The 18,265-nt window shown below is 40.0% G+C and overlaps 1 pseudogene; it reads left to right on the top strand.

Moving 5' to 3' along the window:
- The first annotated feature begins 1,764 nt into the window (after nucleotides 1-1,764).
- LOC142439966 (large ribosomal subunit protein eL36 pseudogene) lies at nucleotides 1,765-3,806 on the top strand (annotated as a pseudogene).
- The last annotated feature ends 14,459 nt before the right edge of the window (nucleotides 3,807-18,265 follow it).

The following is an 18,265-nucleotide window of genomic DNA, read 5'->3' as shown; positions in this document are numbered from 1 at the left end:
TTTCTCCTTAGGAAGAGTCTTGATGAACCAAATAGTTATGTACAATTTTATGGTCTGATCCATGTTTCTAAGAGGTTCCCTTGAAGCCCACATGAAAAATCTTTCTTCTTAACATGTGCTGTTATCAAACTCGAAACGTGCTACTTATTACCCTCTGGCATGCATGCTCAGTGGTGGCACTGTTACCTTTAAGGGGAAAAATTAGTTCCAGAGACCTGAAATAAAAACCTTGCATATATATGTATCTATAATAGATACACATGCAAAATATATGCATCTATTATCTTAGATTTCTATGGGAGAGGAGTATTCACAAGGGAAATATCTAAAAAGACCCCTTGTTGTTCTTGTTGTGTGCCATTAAGCCAATTCTGACTCATGGTCACCCTATATTACAGAAAAATAAATGACAGTTTTCATATTTCACCCATATTTCTAAGCTATCAGCTTTATGGAAACCTGGTGGCATGGGCGTTTAAGCATTCCTCTGCTAACAGCAAGGTCAGTGGTCCAAACCCACCAGGCACATCGCAGGAGAAAGGTATGACAGATGGCTTGCACAAAGATTTCAACATTGGAAATGGTATGGGACAGTTCCATTCCGTCCGACAGGGTTGCCATCGGGTGGAATTGACTAGTTAGCGTTGGATTTTAATCTTTCCAGGATTAAAATCCTATTTTTTCACCCAAGGAAACTTGGGACATTTAGGTTAGCAGCTGAGTGCTTAATGATTAGAATCCTTAAAACAAAACTCAGGCACTGAGGTGATTCTGCTTTGTGGTGGCAGCAGAGGGTAGTATGCATTGGGTCCATCAGGGTTTTGAGACTGTAAAACTTTTATGGGAATAGGCAGCTTCATTTTTCTCCCAAGAGCAGCTGGTAGGATTGAACCACTATTCAGTGGGGTTAATAATGGAGAAATAAGTTGAGAAACACTGCTTTGTAGCCATTTGCGTTCACATAACTTCAGCACTGTCGTGTATAAGAATGCAAGGGGTGCTGGGGGAAGAAGAATCACTAAATATATTTATCATATCACCTTTTTTTTGGCTTTTCATCTCATCTGACTTTATACCCATATACAGACCTCATTGTATAAAATTCCCATCAGAAATGGAAAGTTCAAAGGGATTACTTAAAAACCACTGCCTTGAAAAAGAAATGACAGTTTCATGTCACCACCTGTCTATTTTGAATTAAAACAGGCCTTCAAAATACTTTTTGACACAAAACCAAAAATTGAGTAGAAACCTCAAATTGTCCCTATATTTGAAGAAAAAAATATATTAAATAACCTTGAAGTACTGTATTAAAGAGCAATATTCCACTATCACCATATTCAACCCTCAGTCATCAAAATTAATTTTTGAGTAATGGCTGATTTTCAAATTTTATTTTGAAATTTGCATTAAATATTGCAGCAAATATACCTATAGATAAAAGATTTTAGTGATTTTATATACTTAAAGATACCAGAATCTTAATGATTATCTTCAGACAATTTGACAATTTACATCCCCCCGCAAAAAAAAAGATGTTTAAGGTAATGCTATTTAAGGTAAATTAAATTAGCATGACGAAAGATCCTAACCAAGCTCAGTGTCTATCTGCTACCTGAGTCAGGGGAAGCCCAGGGTTCTTTGGGAGAGCACATTTAAGGTCTCTGACTGGAGTAAGAGAAGGCACAAAGAACAAATATACCACTGATTGTGGCATTCAAATTCAGAGGTTTAATGTACTTTTCCCTCATCTGGCCTGAAACGATGGGACTGTGAGACAGAGCGACACGTGGGCTGTTTCCTGGTTCACAGAGGCAGAAGTCAAAGAATCACGTGGCTGAGAGGCTAAGGATAAGAGAGAGAATTGGCTGCTGGCTGGGAAGACTTTGCTGTGGACCATGAACAGTATTCTTACTACATAATGAGCCTGAATTGTGGGAACCTACTAACTTCTTTCATAACCCCCCTAATTATGAGTATTGTCTTTGAGTTCTGCATGACTTTTGCAAGGAATTATCAGACCTAACATATGCACAGAGTGGCATGGGAGGAGTGTTTGATGTCAGAATAGACAAGGAAGGATGGAGAGTGAAGGCATGCTGAACACCTGCCTTTTGGCATTAGGAGGAGATCACATGTGGCCAGAGGAGATCATACATGTTAACCCCCATGCCAACACTAGAAAAGTGTTGAACAGCAAACAAGTCATTTTGATGACTAAGGTGCACCAGACATGACCATGATATTTTGAATTGTCTTATATGCATACGAAAGTTTGATAATAAATATGGAAGACCAAAAAAATAACTGATGCATTTGAAGGATGGTGTTCCAGGATATTTAATATAACAAGGACTGCCAAAAGAGCAAAAGAATCCTATTGGAACGATGGATTAAGTGTTGAACTGCTCACTGAACGGTCATTGGTTCAAACCTACCAGCTATTACATAGGAGCAAGAATAAGCAATCTACTTATGCAAAGATTTACATCCTTAGAAATCCTATAGGGCAGTCAACTCTAGCTTATAAAGGAATTAGGAGTGGGCAGCACTGTTTTAAAATTGTTCTTTCTTCCTCTCTCAGTCTTTTGGAGAAAGGGTAAAAGAGTAAACATCTGGAATGTTTGTTAGAAGCCGGATGGTGAAACTTAGCCTCACTTATTTTGGACATGTGATCTCGGGTATCCAATCCCTGGAGAAAGGCATCATGCTCTGTAAAGCGTAGACCTAGCAAACAAGAGGAAGACTCAACGAAGTGCATTGACCCAGGAGCTACGACAATGATTATAAGGATGGTGCAGAATCAAATGTTTTATTTTATTTCATTTTGTCGAATGAAGTTGCTATGAGTTGGAACCCATCAATGGCATCTAACAAGAAAATAATTTTACCCTCTTGCCTGACCACTGGCTGTACTCCGAATTTCCTCCGGTCATTTCACAAATCCTTCGCCACAAAATGAACCCAAAGAATGGAGATTAGTTAGTACAAACTTCGTACTAGAAAAGTAAAGCCAAAGAAATATTACTATAATAAGTAGTCAGTGCCCAAAGGTAATAATAGTATTTGCCATCTTTGTCACTAGTTACTCCTAAGTTAGATGGTTGTTCTAGGGTCACCATGAGTTGGAATTCACACAAGGGAAGATATTCTGAGTCTTAGTTGGAAGGAAGAGCCTCAATCGTTGCTTGAATAGGTGGGAGTGGCTGGCTCTTTGCTGATGCATCAACTCCACCTCATAGCTCTGTTACATATCGCAGATCACAACATTGCCTGATCTTGCGCCACCACCACAGATGAACTAAGTAGGTGCCATCTAGCCTTTATCTGGAGCTATAGATCTTATGTGCATTAAGCCTGTTTTCACATTTTCACATAAAGCATTTACCTGGTGTCATGTTATTAGCCTGGCCTTTTGGCATATAAGCTTCGTCAATGAATATAAAAGATAGGCCTTCCGCCGCGGCACCCATTGAAGAGTCGCAGCCAGGGCTGGGCGCCACCCTATGGCCGTGAGCCTCGACAAGGGTCACAAGGTGACCAAGAACTTGAGCAAGCCGAGGCACAGCCGCTGCCGCGGGAGCCTCACCAAGCACACCAAGTTCGTGCGGGACATGATCCGGGAGGTGTGCGGCTTCACACCCTACGAGCCAAGGGCCATGGAGCTGCTCAAGGTCTCCAAGGACAAGCGGGCACTGAAGTTCATCAAGAAGCGGGTGGGCACACATATCCGGGCCAAGAGGAAGAGAGAGAAGCTGAGCAACGTGCTGGCCGCCATGAGGAAGGCCGCTGCCAAGAAGGACTGAGTGTCGTGTCCCCCTCTCCCCACCCCCAAAATAAAATCTTTCCAGAAAAAAAAAAGATGCACAATCACACACACACACACACACACACACACACACACCTATTTTAAGCTTAGTTTCTCGAGTCATTGTTAACTAGTCGATATATTTGAGCAAGATCAGAAACATGGCCTGGACACAAAACCCAAAAATATGCCTGATGAACAAAAGCCAAGAAAGAGTTTACTCTCAAAATTGGAAAGTTAAGACCTTGGATCCTGGCCTTGTAATTAAGTCACATAAATAGGTAAATTCTAATTATATTGACTGTCACCTCCAATAACAGGCCTTGTAGAATGTGGCCACATGCCAAGTGTCTTTCAATATTGTGAGTCACAGTAGATGTGTTACAGGTGGCCGTGAATAAACCGACCACGACTGGGACAGTCTCACAATTCTACCACGCGTCGCTGAGGAGCCTGGTGGACAGTGGTTGCATGTTGGGCTGCTAACTGCTAGGTCAGTGGTTTGAAACAACCTGCCGCTCCTCAGGAGAAAGTTGGGGCTTTCTCCTCCTGTAAAGAGTTACAGTCTGGTAAGCTCACAGGGGCGGTTCTGCCCAGTCCCACAGGGTCACTGAGAGTGGGAATTGCAGAATGGCAGTGAGCTTGGTTTGAGGGATCAGATTGATCCACTTTTTGTCCTGTTGTCAGTTCCCAAGATCAGCGGTTCCTTCCCACCAGAGACGCCGAGGGAGAAAGATGAGGCTCCCTACTCCCACAGAGATGTAAAACCCCAGAAACTCGCACAGACAGCCCTATCTTGTCCTGCGGGGTCATTAGGAATCACAATCAACTCAAGGGCAGTAAGCTTGGATTTCATTTTGTTGTAAATTGGGAAACCATTTCCCCCCTCATTTCCTTAGCAGCATTTACAAGCATTGTTATTATGTTTGAGGTCTTGCTGAGGTTTTAAGAAAACCGCTTTTTTTTTTTTATTGTGGTGGAGTGAATTTCTTTTCTTTTTTTTTTTCTTCTTTTTTTTCTCTTTTCTTCTTTTACATTTTATTAGGGACTCAAACAACTCTTACCACAATCCATACATATACATACATCAATTGTATAAAGCACATCCATACATTCCCTGCCCCAATCATTCTCAAGGCATTTGCTCTCCACTTAAGCCCCTTGCATCAGGTCCTCTTTTTTTCCCCCCTCCCTCCCCACTCCCCCCTCCCTCATATGCCCTTGGTAATTTATACATCGTTATTTTGGGAACTGATTACAAGGATCCACATGTGACCTCTTCCCTGGGAGAGGGACAGCAGAGAAGGGGGGAAGGGAGACTCCGGATAGGGCAAGAAAACCGCTTTTACATTCACTGTTCATCGCTCCCTTGACAACCAATCATTGTGGACGTAAGATCAATGCAATCAGACTGCAAAGCAAATCCAACAGACAGGTTCTCGTACTCAGAGTAACTTCCCCACCTGCTAATGCAGACATGGGTTCCTAAGTTATCTCTATTCCTGTGCTGCTCCCTGAAGTCCTCTTTATATGAGACATCCAGTCATCCTTTGGGGAAATTCCTGTGAGCCAGGCACAACACGGGCAGTAGGGACTTTGTTCTAGACTCTACTTGGTGAGATGTCATTGAGCTTGCTCATTTTCTCCCATCAATTTCCCAAACTGTCTGACTCTGTAAGTTTATTTTGGGATCCCTATTTTAGCTCTACAAAAATTAAGGAAAATGAAATGGAAAAATAATAGTTATAGTATCCGTGGCAAACTTATTTGGATAACTCTTCTTAATCATATCTGATAATAAATATTATCCTCATTTCAAAGATTTCCATCCAGTTGATGACTGGGCTATAGATACATAATTTCATTAGGTAAGTCAACGGTCTGAAAAATATTTTTTATAAAGTAATATTCTAGTTGATGAATTCTGACTGAAATAAAAACACCTTGCAATACAATATTTTTGTTTTTCAGAATATATCTGAACAAATTTCTCACAGCAGAAATAAAAATGATGCAACCTAACCATAAGGTTGTTTACCACCATAAAAATTTGCCATCTTAGAATGCTGGGGAGATGTTCTATTCTGATAGGGTCATTGTGAGTCACAATAGACTATTTAACAATAGAAAATGAGCAATAAGTCATTCTTAGATGCCTTTAAGTCATTTTTGACACATGGGATCTTCTGAACAACAAAAGAGACACTGACAACATCCTCACAATTGTTATGTTCAAGCCCATTGGGGCAGTCACCGTGTCAATCTATCTTGTCGAGGACTTACCTCTTCTTCACTGCCCCTGCATTTTACCAAGCATGATGTCCTCCAGGGTCTGTTCCCTCCTGACAACATATTCGAAGTATGTGAGACAGTCTCACCCTCCTTGGCCATAAGGAGCATTCTGGCTGTATTTCCGTAAGATCTATTTGTTTGTTCTTTTGATAGTATATCATACTTTGAATTTTCTTCACCAGCACCATAATTCAAATGCATCGATTCTTTTTCATCCTTCCTTATTCAATATTCAATTTCCACATGCATAGGGTGCAATTGAAAATACCATGCATGGTTTGGGGTAGGTGCACCTTAGTCCTCAAGGTAAAATCCTTACTCTTCAACACTTTAAAAGAGTTTAAAGGGATCTTCTGCAATTTTGCCCAAGGCAATGTATCATTTGATCTCTGGACTGTTGCTACCATGGACATTGATTATGGATCCAAGCAAGACAAAGTCATCAACAATTTCAATCTTTTCTCCATTTATCAGGTTGTTGCCTATTGGTCCATAGATGAGACTTTTGGTTTTCTTAAAATTGAGTTATAATCCATACTGAAGGCTGCATCCCTTGATCTTTATCAGCAAATGCATAAAGTCCTCCTCATTTTCAGCAAGCAAGTTTGTGTGATTTGCATATCTTGAGTTGTTAATAAGCCTCCCTCAGTCACGATGCTGCATTCTTCTTCATATAATCCAGCTTCTCTGATTATTTGCTCAGCACGCAGACTAAGTATGTTTATAGGATACAATAATGAAACTCCCCTTTCTTGATTTTAAACATTGCAATAGTCCCTTGTTCTATTTGAGCAATTGCCTTTTGATCCATGTATAGGTTCCCAATGAGCACAATGAAGGGTTCTTGAATTCTCATTCTTTGCAAGCCTTCCATCGTTTGTTATGGTACACACAGTCAGATGGCTTGGCAGAGTTCACAAAACACAAGTAGAACACATTTCTGGTAATCTGTTTTCAGCCAAGATCCATCTTATGTAAACAATGGTCTCCTCCACTCCATATCCTGAACTTTCTGGAAGTTTCCTGTCAATGTACTGCTGCAACCATTGTTGAATGAGTTTCAGCAAAAGTTTATTTCTATGTGAAATGACTAATTTTCATGTTCTGTTGAGTCACTTTTCTTTGGAATAGGTACAAATACGGATCTCTTCCAATCCATCGGCCAGGTAGCTGTCTTCCAATTTTCTTAGCATAGATGAGTAAGTGTCTTCCAATGCCGCTTTCATCAACTTGCTGAAACATTTCAATTGCTATTCTACAATTGCTGCATCCTTTCTTTTGTATAGTGCCTTCAGGGCAGCTTGGATTTCTTCATCTAGTGCTATTAGTTTGTGATCATAAGCTACCTCTTGAAATGATTGAATGTTGACGAGTTCTTTGGGGGATAGTGTCTCCGTATATTCGTCTTCTCTTGAAGTTTCCTGCATGGTTCAGTGTTTTACCCATAGAATCTTTCAGTATGGCAACTCCAGGTTTGAAGTTGTGACCTGCTTTTTCAGCTTAAGTTTTGTTGAGGATGTTCTTCCTTGTTTCAGTTTTCTAACTAGGTCTTTGGCACACGTCATTATAATATTTTACTTTATCTGCTAGAGATCCCTTTTGAAATTATCTTTTCAGCTTTTAAAATTTTTCATCATTTTTTCTTTTTGCTTCAGCTGCCCTCAGATTAAGAGCAAGTTTAGGGTTTCTTCTGACATTTACCTTGGTGTCAGCAGTCCAGAGACCAAAGATCTTTAAAGATTTTATGCTTCCATCATGCATGATGGTCTTGATGTCCTCCCACAGCTCATCAGGTCTTCTGTTATTAGTGTTTAATGCATCAAATCTGTTCTTGAAATTCAGGTGGGATAGACTCACAGTTGTATTTTGGCTTTCATGGACTTGTGGAAGAGAAAAAGAAATCATTTTTGTGGCGATCCTAAGAAAAGGGAAACAATTGGTTGGTATTGAATCTTAGAGACAGAAGTATATTCGAAGTGAAAACTACTGAAACTTAAGTAGTCAAAAAAATTATAACCCTGGGTTCTTTGATGCACCTAGTGCTCTTGAACATCACGATTCTTAAAATCACCTGCGGTCTCTCAAAATCAGCTTCTACTTCTGTAAAGTGATTCTAAATAGTACCTAAGTGCTGCCACCTGAAAGATTGCTTGGAACCTCATAGGGAAAAAATCAATGTCCCCCAATTTTTCACTTATTTTACCATGAACAGGCAGTTTTACTTATTCTTTATTGAAAAAGTAAGCTTCATAATTCTGATCATGTTTCTAAAACAGTCTCCTTCAAGTCCGGACAATATACCCTATCTTCAAATAATTCTAACCATCCCAGCTTTCTCTTTGATTTTCCTTCTATAGATTGCCTATTAAGCAGGTTCTCAACACTATCTCTTTCCTTATTTTTTTCATAAATGCTGGTGTACATTTCTCAGGTTACCAATTCAAGATTGTGACTGTGGTGTGTTTACAAATACACATACAAACATATACACAGACACATTTTACTATTCCTTAATTTTCCTTTCAAGCCCACCGTCTGTGTACCCCAAAACAATATAATTAATTATGAGTCAACTTTATCCTTTAAGGATTTAAATGATTATGGATTTAAAATCAGTTCTTCCTCATGTCTCTTTTCCCAAGATAGCATGAAATATCAAAGAAACTTCATTTTAAATATAGTAACTTTTCATGAGGAAAATGAGGTTATCTGGTCACACAGTCATGAATAATGATTTATGCACAGTTCTGTCTAATCATAAACTATGTTCACAATTCCAGAGTTTCTACACGCAATTTTATGAGTTGACCTCTTCCCTTCTTATAACATCTAGACCCTTCAACAGCCAACAACTCTCTCATTAGTTCTCTTTCTTTTCATTTCCACAACTTTTGGGGTAAACTTGGGGAAAAATAAACTTTTTCCTACTGCCCTGACCGTGTAATAAATCAGCAGATCTGCCTCAGACCACTTTCATCCTTAGCACTGCAAGCAATTCTCCCTCCTCCAGCCTCTAACCTTATAGTCCTAAGGAAATCTTTATATGTATGTTTTTCCTAAGGAAATCTTAGGGTTTTAGATCAGGAAGTAGGGGACAAGTCCCATAGTCTCTGTCTGTGATTATTGAATTATCTGACTTTATATGTATGTTTTTCAAAGTGGTTTTGTTTCTATTTAGAACTTTGGAATGAGAAAATTATATAAATTTTCAGGAAACATGAAGTGTTGCAGATCTCTGTATATTAACAATTTACAACGGTAATTATTGGTTTCAGTGTTCTCTCAGCCAGAGCATTCCTTCCACAAATGTCCCCATGCCCTGATGCTTTGAAGGATGTCCCATTAAAGTAACTCACTCTGACCACTTCCTTTGCTTTTTGTTATCTCCACAGCACTTACCACTTTACCAATTGATTCAATGTCGGTGAGTTTGGATATATTATGGATTTAATTAGTTTGTTTTGTTTCTATTGTAGTTTTGGGTGCAAATGTACAGAACAAGTTAGTTTGCCATTCAGCAATGTTTACACATTTGTTTTGTGACAATGGTTGAAATCCCCTCAATGTAACTGCCCCCTCTCCTATCTTCCGTGGCTTCCTCATTTCCATTCATCCCTCTTTCCTGTCCTTTCTGGCCTTTGAACTTTGTTTTGGGGCAAATGCTGCCTTTTGGGTTTGGGTGGTTGATTGGCTGGACAATATCGATTGGCATTCAGTACTCCCTGGTACTACTCTTCACTGTGTAGCCCTGCGTATGGTTTAGCTAAATGTTGATCTCCGGCACATTTTCCATTATAGATTAAAGAGTACCTAACGGCCACAGTCTCTAGGATTCCACTAGTCTCTGTAAGACAAGTAAGTCTTCTTTATGCTTTTGAATTTTGTACTTTTAAAAGTTTCCCTCTCCTTCTAAACCAGGACTTTCTATTGGATCACTGGGTTATTTGAAGAGTTCCGTTGTCCCCCTACCATGCCATGCCTCCTCTATACATGGAAGTGCATTCAGGGAAGCCAGCAAAGCCAGTCCCCCGAAATCCTTGTCCTCCCCATGCTCCTCTTTCCTCCAATTCAAATCATTTTCTGATGGCAGGGAAAAACCCTTCAATTTTGAATGTAAAATTTGAGACTGTTTTCTATTTATTTTCTGCTTTCCGCATTTTAGAGGCAATGAATCTTGACTGTCACATGTCAGAAAAACTAGTCACAGCAATGATAGCCTTACCAAACCACAGCCTAACCTCGTCTATCCTAAAACCAAAGGAACTCGATGGCACTTGGCTACCACCACTGACCTTTTAATAGGCATCACAGCAGATGGCCCCCTAGAAATGGGAGACAAATGGAAAGCAAAGCTCCAATTATTTTTTTAAAAACTCAGACTAACTAGACCAGTTGAAACCAGAGGACTTCCTGGGACTATTGCCCTAAAAAACTCTCTAAGCTCTGAGTAGAAGACATTTTAGCAAAATAACAGAACAACACACAAAATAAAGAATATTACCGATAAAAAACATTGCTATGAAAAACTCAACCATACGAGATATAAAGGACAGCATTTTCTCTAAGAGAAGATGAAAGGAGTAAGGGACAGGGAACTAGAGTACTGGAAATGGAACAATAAAAACACTATTAAAGAAAATATTGACACATCATGGAAAGTGTAACTGATGGCATAATGGATTATGATTCCGGCTGCAAACATTGAGGTCAGCAGCTGGAAACCACCAACTGCTCTGTTGGAGAAAAATGAGGCCCTATTCATTTCTGTAAAGTTGTGTGGCCTCAAAAACCCACCGTGCCGGTTACCTGCTGTCCTGTGGGGTCGCGAGGAGCCCTCCTGCTGACCTTAGAGACAGTATGTAGCGCTTGCAAGAGGATGCAGTTATGCTCCATACTTCGTGCCCTGGACCAGCATGGGCAGAGGGCTTGAAGGACAGCCATCCAGGGCGTGAGCGGCTGTACAACACTCTCAGACTCAGGACCAATCTGTGTGCCCAAACACCAGTCTTCCCAGCGTGAATGTCTTCCTTTTTAACAGAATGCTGTTTTAGACATCTTTCTCTCGGAAACTGGAATCCTTTATTTTTTCTTTCCATGTATGAAGTACATTTTAAAATAAGAATGATAACAAGTGGCCATCTAGCTGAGAAGCAAAAAAAAAAGTCCACATGGAAGAAGCACATCAGCCTGTGTGATCATGAGGTGTCCATGGGATCAGTTATCAGGTATCAAAGTCCCAGAGCAATAAATCATATCAATGTGAATGAGGGGGAGTGCGGAGTGGAGACCCAAAGCCCATGTGTAAACAATTGGGCATCCCCTTACAGCAGGGTCACGAGGAAGAGATGACCCAGTCAGGTTGCATTAAAGCACTGATGAAACATACACCTTTCCTCTAGTTCTTTAATGCTTTCTCCCCCTACTATCATGATCCCAATTCTACCTTACAAAATTGGCTAGAGCAGAATATGTACACAGGTACAGATAAGAGCTGGAAACACAGGGAATCCAGGACAGATAAACCCCGCACGACCAACAAAGAGAGTAGCAACACCAGGAGAGGAAGGGGAAAGTGGGGGGAGAAAGAGGGAACTGATCACAATGATCTACATATAACTCCCTCACTGGGGGATGGACAACAGAAAAGTGGGTGAAAGGAGACATCGGTCAGTGTAAGACATGAAAAAATAATAACAATTTATAAAGTATCAAGGATTCATGAGGGAGGGGGGAAATGAAGAGCTGATATCAAAGGCTCAAGTAGAAAGAAAATGTTTTGAAAATAATTATGTCAACAAATGTGCTTGACACTATGGATGTGTTTGTATTGTGATAAGAGCTGTATAAGCCCCCAATAAAATGATTTTTTTAAATAAAACAAATGTGGGATTATATGGGGGGAGGAGGAGGTGGGAGAAGGTAGTAGTGAGCAAACAAAGCCATAAATAGGGGAACAACTAGGGAATTAAAAGCAACAAAGAAGAGGACGTAGAGATCCTGGTGGTTGGAGCAACAGCAATACAGCTGAGAGGAATTACTAAGAGGCAGAAGAAGGGCGAGTGAGATGGCGGGGCAGGACGAGGGTAAAAAGAAACAGATCTAGGAAGCAAAGCTATGGTGAGAGGTATAAGCATAGCTATGCACTTGTGTAAACATATTAATTCATACAATAGAGGTATTGGCGTATGTACATATATTTATATGCCAATACAATGAGGTAGTGGATGGACTTTGGGCCTCTGTTCAAGCCCTCTCTCAATGCAAGACACTTTGTTCTAACAAATTGGCATTCTGTGATGCTCACTGAAAACAAAATGGGTGCACAAGCCAATGTGGTGAAGAAATCTGATGGTGACTGGCTATTAAAAGATATATTGTTCTAGGTTCTTAAGGGCTTGAAGTTAAGCAGGCAGCCATCTAGCAAAGAAGTAACAAGTCCACATGCAAGAAGCACACCAGCCTTTGTGAGCATGAGGTGTTAATGGAATTGGGTAACAGGCATCAGAAGACCCAAAACAAACACACTAACAGAATATACATTGAGAAAGAGAGGGGTCAGAGACCCCAAACCCATCTGTAGACAATGAGACATCCCCTCACAGAAAGGTCACAAGGAAGGGATGAGTCAACCAGGGTGCAATATAGCACCTATAAAATACAATATTTTTCTATTTCCTCGAGGCTTCCTCACTTCCCACCATCATGACACCAGTCCTGCCTTTCACTTCAGGATAGCCTGGAGCATGTACACTGGTGCAGGTAATTGGTCAGTACACATAGAATCCAGGTCAGATAAACCCCTCAGGAACAGAAATGGGAGCAGCGATATTAGGAGGATAGGGGGACAGTGAGGGGAGGAGGGGAGGAAAAGGCAACCGATCACAATGATTAACACAACCTCCACCCCTTGAGGGGGATGAGCAACAGAAACATGGATGAAGGGATACAGCAGCTGGTGTAAGATATGAAAAGAATAATAATTTATAATTTATCAAAGGGTCATTAGGGAGGGAGGGAAAAAGAAGAGTGGATACCAAGGACTCAAATAGAAAGCAAATATTTAAAATAATGATGACAACATATGTACCAATACACTTGATACATTGATGTATGGAATATTAAAAGAGCCGTAAGAACCCCAATAAAATTATCTTTAAATATATATATATTTATATATAAATTTTAAGTCATGGATTATTCATTCCTCAACACTTTTTGAGCTGCTGTTTAAAGATCAATAAACATTCTTTATTTTCAAAAGCCCTCCTTAGTGTGTAAACAACAACGACAACAAAAATGCCATCACCTGTTCATTCCATAAACTTTTTGAAGCCCTGTGTGTGTGTGTGTGTGTGTGTGTGTGTGTGTGTGTGTGACAGCCAGTAAGTTGACGCCCACTCTCAGTCACCCTGCAAGACTGTGTGGAGCTGCTTCTGTGAGCGTCTGAGTCTGTACCTCTTTCCTGGAGTAGAAAGCCCCATGTGTCTCCTCCGGAGCAGCTGGTGGTGTATTTCGGTTACCACCCCAGTTCGTAACCACTGTGCCACAAGGGCGACTCCCAAACAGGCACTACATCCTGAACTTGAGACTGTTAAATAAATATGACACACAGCTAAATTATTTAAGAATACATTATTATTCCCCCAAGCAGCTTGTTTCTTCATTTCCTGCCATCTGTTAACTTGATTCAAGGTTTTATTCCTGTTGTGGGAATGATAAATCCAATTTCTACTATGTTACTAGAGTTCCTAAAATTTTTTATCACATGTATTTTTCTTCACATCAGCCTGATGAGCTCTAATTTAATACCTATCACTGTTCTTTCAAAAGATCCGACAACGTATGACAGATTACATTTTACTCAGAAGCTGCCTTTTAGTCATTTCAGTTATTATTCCAAATGTATGCTCCATTTGATTTCTAAATTCTCCAAAGATTATTATTACTAGCATTCTTAATAATTCTACTATATTAATAGTTCAGGTGATTAATTGCTTTGCTATTTCCTCTTGTTTTCTAGGTTTCCCAGTAAGCAAAAGTATCTTCCAGCTGAAGAATATCCTTCAATGTCGTTCAGTGAGGGTTTGTAGTTAGCAATTCCTTTTATTTCTACAAGTAAGTTTCTGAATGCTCACTGCCATCGAGTCAATGCTGATTCACAGGGATTCTATAGCACAGGGTCGAACTGCCCCTGTGAATTTCTGAGACTGTAGCTTTTTACTGGAATATAAAGACCCATCTGTCTCTGAAGAGCAGCTGGAGGTTTTGAACTGCTGTCTTGGCAGTTAGCAGCCCAGTGAGTAGCCACTATACCAATAGCTATGTCCGTAGCCCTAACCTTTGATTACAAGTTAGCCATGTATAGAGCTTCCTTCCCTAGCAATTTGACAATATTGTTTTTATTGTCATCTATGTATCTTTGGTTGCTAATAAGATATATTATATCAATGTAGTTACTTTCTCTTTGTAAATAATCTGTAATTTTGATTTAACGTGCTCACTTCTCTCTCATCCCAATAGCGTGTAGTTTTAGAACACTACATCCAATTTTAGACTTTTATCTTTCTACTGAGATTATGTGTTTCCTTCAAATCTGAGAATTCATGTATTCCATAAAATTTGAAACGTCTTCATCAATATTACATCAAATATTGTATCTTCTCAATTGTCTCTCACATGTACTTGATAATGATACATTATGCATAATAGGGTGTCACTCCTTTCTTCTAGGTGGTTTCCTTAAGCCGGATTCATATTCTAGTAGTGCTTTCTTCAGTTTACTATTATTTAACACATAAAAATTTTCTATTTTCTTGTGTGTAGGTACATGCGATTTCTAGAAATGTTATTGTTTGTTTATTTTCCTTTTTAGGGTGTTCAGAGATCAAGTCTCTTCCCTAACAACAATTTATGACTTGTGGAATTAAATCACTAATCACCTTTTAAAATAGATGTTTCACATAGCTCTGTAGTAGTGTATCTTCAACTTATTTCTTTAGCTATAAGCTGCCTCAATGCTGGCAAATTGGTACCTTAGAACTTGCACAATTTAAATATATTATTATATTTTTATTCCATCTTTCTATGTGTTTTAGGTGAAGCAATAAGGATGCATCATGCTGTATTTTTCAACTAAATTCAGCAAAAATGTACCCATTTTGATTTTTTACATCAGTCATCCAATATTGTATCATCATGACCCATTGTTATTAATGTATAATGCTGCAATATTTATAGACTGGATATAAAAACAAAATCCAAGCTCACTGCTATCAAGTTGATTCCGTCTCATCGCAATCCTAGAGAGGGCATCCAAGACTGTAAATCTTTTCAGAATCAGACAGCATCATCTTTCTCCCACAAAGTGGATGGTAGGTTTGAAACACCAATGTTGTGTTTAGAAGACAAATGCCCATATCATAATGCTCCAAAGGCTGCTTATACTCTGAATATGGAATTATAATAGAGAGCTCATTGCATAAAACTCCAGAGACTAGCACATCTGACCTCCTTTAGCTGCACCAGGGAAAAAGCAATCCCAAGACTATGCAAACACAGAGCTGATTGCCGTAAACTAGAGGTCAGATGTCTGTTTAACTATTCTGACATCAGCCATTCCTCATCCTATGGCCCCTCCTTTTCTGCTGGATTTGATAATGCATTTCAATGGCCACATAGGACTCATAGACAAAATGCACAATTATGGAGCGTCATTAGGGAAGTAATGCAATGATAAATGGAGAAAAGTTTAAGTTGTCAAAGATTTCATTGTGCTTGGATCCACAATGAATGCTCATGAAAGCAGCAGTCAAGAGATCCAAGAATGCATTGCATTGGGCAAATCTGCAGCATAAGACCTCTTTATGTAGATCTGTGTAATCAGTTCCCCCTTTCTACCCCACCTTCCTTCCATCCTCCCTCCAGATATCACTACTCTCACCACTGATCCTGAAGGGATCATCTGTCTGTCCTGGATTCCCTGTTTTTCCAACTCCTATCTGTACCAATGTACAGCCTCTGGTCTAGCGATATTTGTAAAGTAGAATTGGGATCATGATAGTGGTCTGAGGAAGCATTTAAGAACTAGAGGAAAGTTGCATTTTTCATCATTGCTACCTTGCACCCTGACTGGCTCATCTCCTCCCCACGAGCCTTCTTTAAGAGGGTGTCCATTTGCCTACAGATGGGCTGTAGGTCTCTACTCTTGCACTCACTCTCATTTACAATGATAGGATTTTTGAGGACAACAGAAAAGTGGGTGAAGGAAGATGTTGGACAGTGTAAGATATGACAAAATAATAATTTATAAATTATCAAGGGCTCATGAGGGAGGGGGGAACAGGGAAGGTTGGGAAAAATGTGGAGCTGATATCAAGCGTTCAAGTAGTAAGCAAATGGTTTGAGAATGATTATGGCAACAAATGTGCTTGATGCAATGGACGTATGTATGGTTTGTGATAAGAATTGTATGAGCCCCAATAAAATGATTAATAATAATAAATAAAGCCTATAAACAAACAAAAATTATACTGCTACCACAAAACAAAATAAATTTCTGCTCTTTTTCCCCTATATTGCAGACAATAAATATTGGATTAGTTAAAACAAAACAAAAAACCTCTTTAAAGTGTTGAAAATCAAGGATGTTCCTTTGAGGACTCCAGTAGTCCATATGCATGCATAGTATTTTCAAGATGTGTGTGAAAGTTGGACACTGAATAAGGAAGACCAAAGGAGAAAGGATGCGTTTGGATTGTGGTTATGGTTGAAGAATCCTGAAATTGCCATGCATTTCCAAAAGAACAAATATATTTGTCTTAGAAGAAATAGAGCCAGATGGTCTTTAGAGTCAAGGCAGGTGAGACTATGTCTCAGATTCTTTGGACATATTATCAGGAGAAACAAGCTTTGTAAAATGGCAGGGCCGTGAAAACGAGGAAGGCCCTCCACAAGATGGACTAGCACAGTGGCTGCGACAATGGGCTCAAACATAAGAACAATTGCAAGCAGGGCACGGGACAGGGAAGTGTGTCATGTTGTACATTGGGCAGCTATGAGTTAGAACCAATTTGATATCACCTAATCACACCAATAGGGAAGGTAACAAGTTACCATATGGCAGGATCCGTAAACAGTAAAGATTCCGGTATTGGTCCACAGCAGTACTTCTCAGCCAACCGCCGTCTCATGCTAGTCTTCAGCCTTTCAGAGGCACGAACCCTCCATGGATCAGGAAGCCAGCACATCGCTTTGCCTCACAGTCTCATATTCTCAGTGCTGCCTCTCTGTTTTTTCTCATGTATCCTTCCCTCAGCCATTGGTCTTGGCCAAGCTACTTTGCTCTGTTCCATAATGTCTAAGCCACAGCTTCTGGTATCTTAGATCTCAGCCTCAGATGCATTCAAAAATCTCAGATGTGTTCTACTGGTGACACTGCCTCCTTCCTGGCTCTACACTTTTTCTCTGTGCCTCTGAGATGGCCCTTACACACTGTGAATGGCTTCGATGAAGGTACATGTTCTTGTCTTTTGTCAGGCCATAATGGTAAGGAAACAAAAGGTGGTGACATGAGTCACATCCTCTGCTAAAGTGGAGACTCAGAACACACCTGCTTCAATCTGGTCTCTGAGCAAAGCTCTGGTGGCTTAGTGCCTGTTCCTTGGGCTGTGAGCTGCATGGTTGGCAGTGCGAAACCATCAGCATCTCTAAGGAAGAATGAGTGGACTTTGAAGTCTCAGAAACCCCTTGGGGGGTCACTAGGAGTCAGCATGAACCCAATGGCAATGAATTTGGTTCCTTTTTTATTAGCACAGCAGATAACTCTCTCCAAAATGAGATTATAACCACAGCCATTGAGGTTAAGATTTATATTACCTCACACAAGGGGTCATAGTCAGAAAGGCCATATTAATTGACTACAACTCACCTACATAATGTTATGACATTAGAAATACCGTATATACTTGTGTAGAAGCCAAGTTTTTCAGCACAAAAAATGTGCTGAAAAACGAGTTCAGCTTAAACACGGGTCAGTGGTACCCCAGTGAGGTGTAACATTTTGTGGATGATTGCCATTTCTCCGCTGTTCATTCAAAGCCCCACTGACACCGCAGGGCTTTGAATGTTTGTTTACTCACATCTAACCAATCAGAGCCGTCCTATGAC

Source organism: Tenrec ecaudatus, chromosome 2 (genome assembly GCF_050624435.1).
Source record: "Tenrec ecaudatus isolate mTenEca1 chromosome 2, mTenEca1.hap1, whole genome shotgun sequence".
In the NCBI taxonomy this organism is placed as follows: Eukaryota; Metazoa; Chordata; class Mammalia; order Afrosoricida; family Tenrecidae; genus Tenrec; species Tenrec ecaudatus.
Note: the sequence above shows the minus strand (reverse complement) of the source record. Positions and strands in the feature narration are given on the sequence as shown.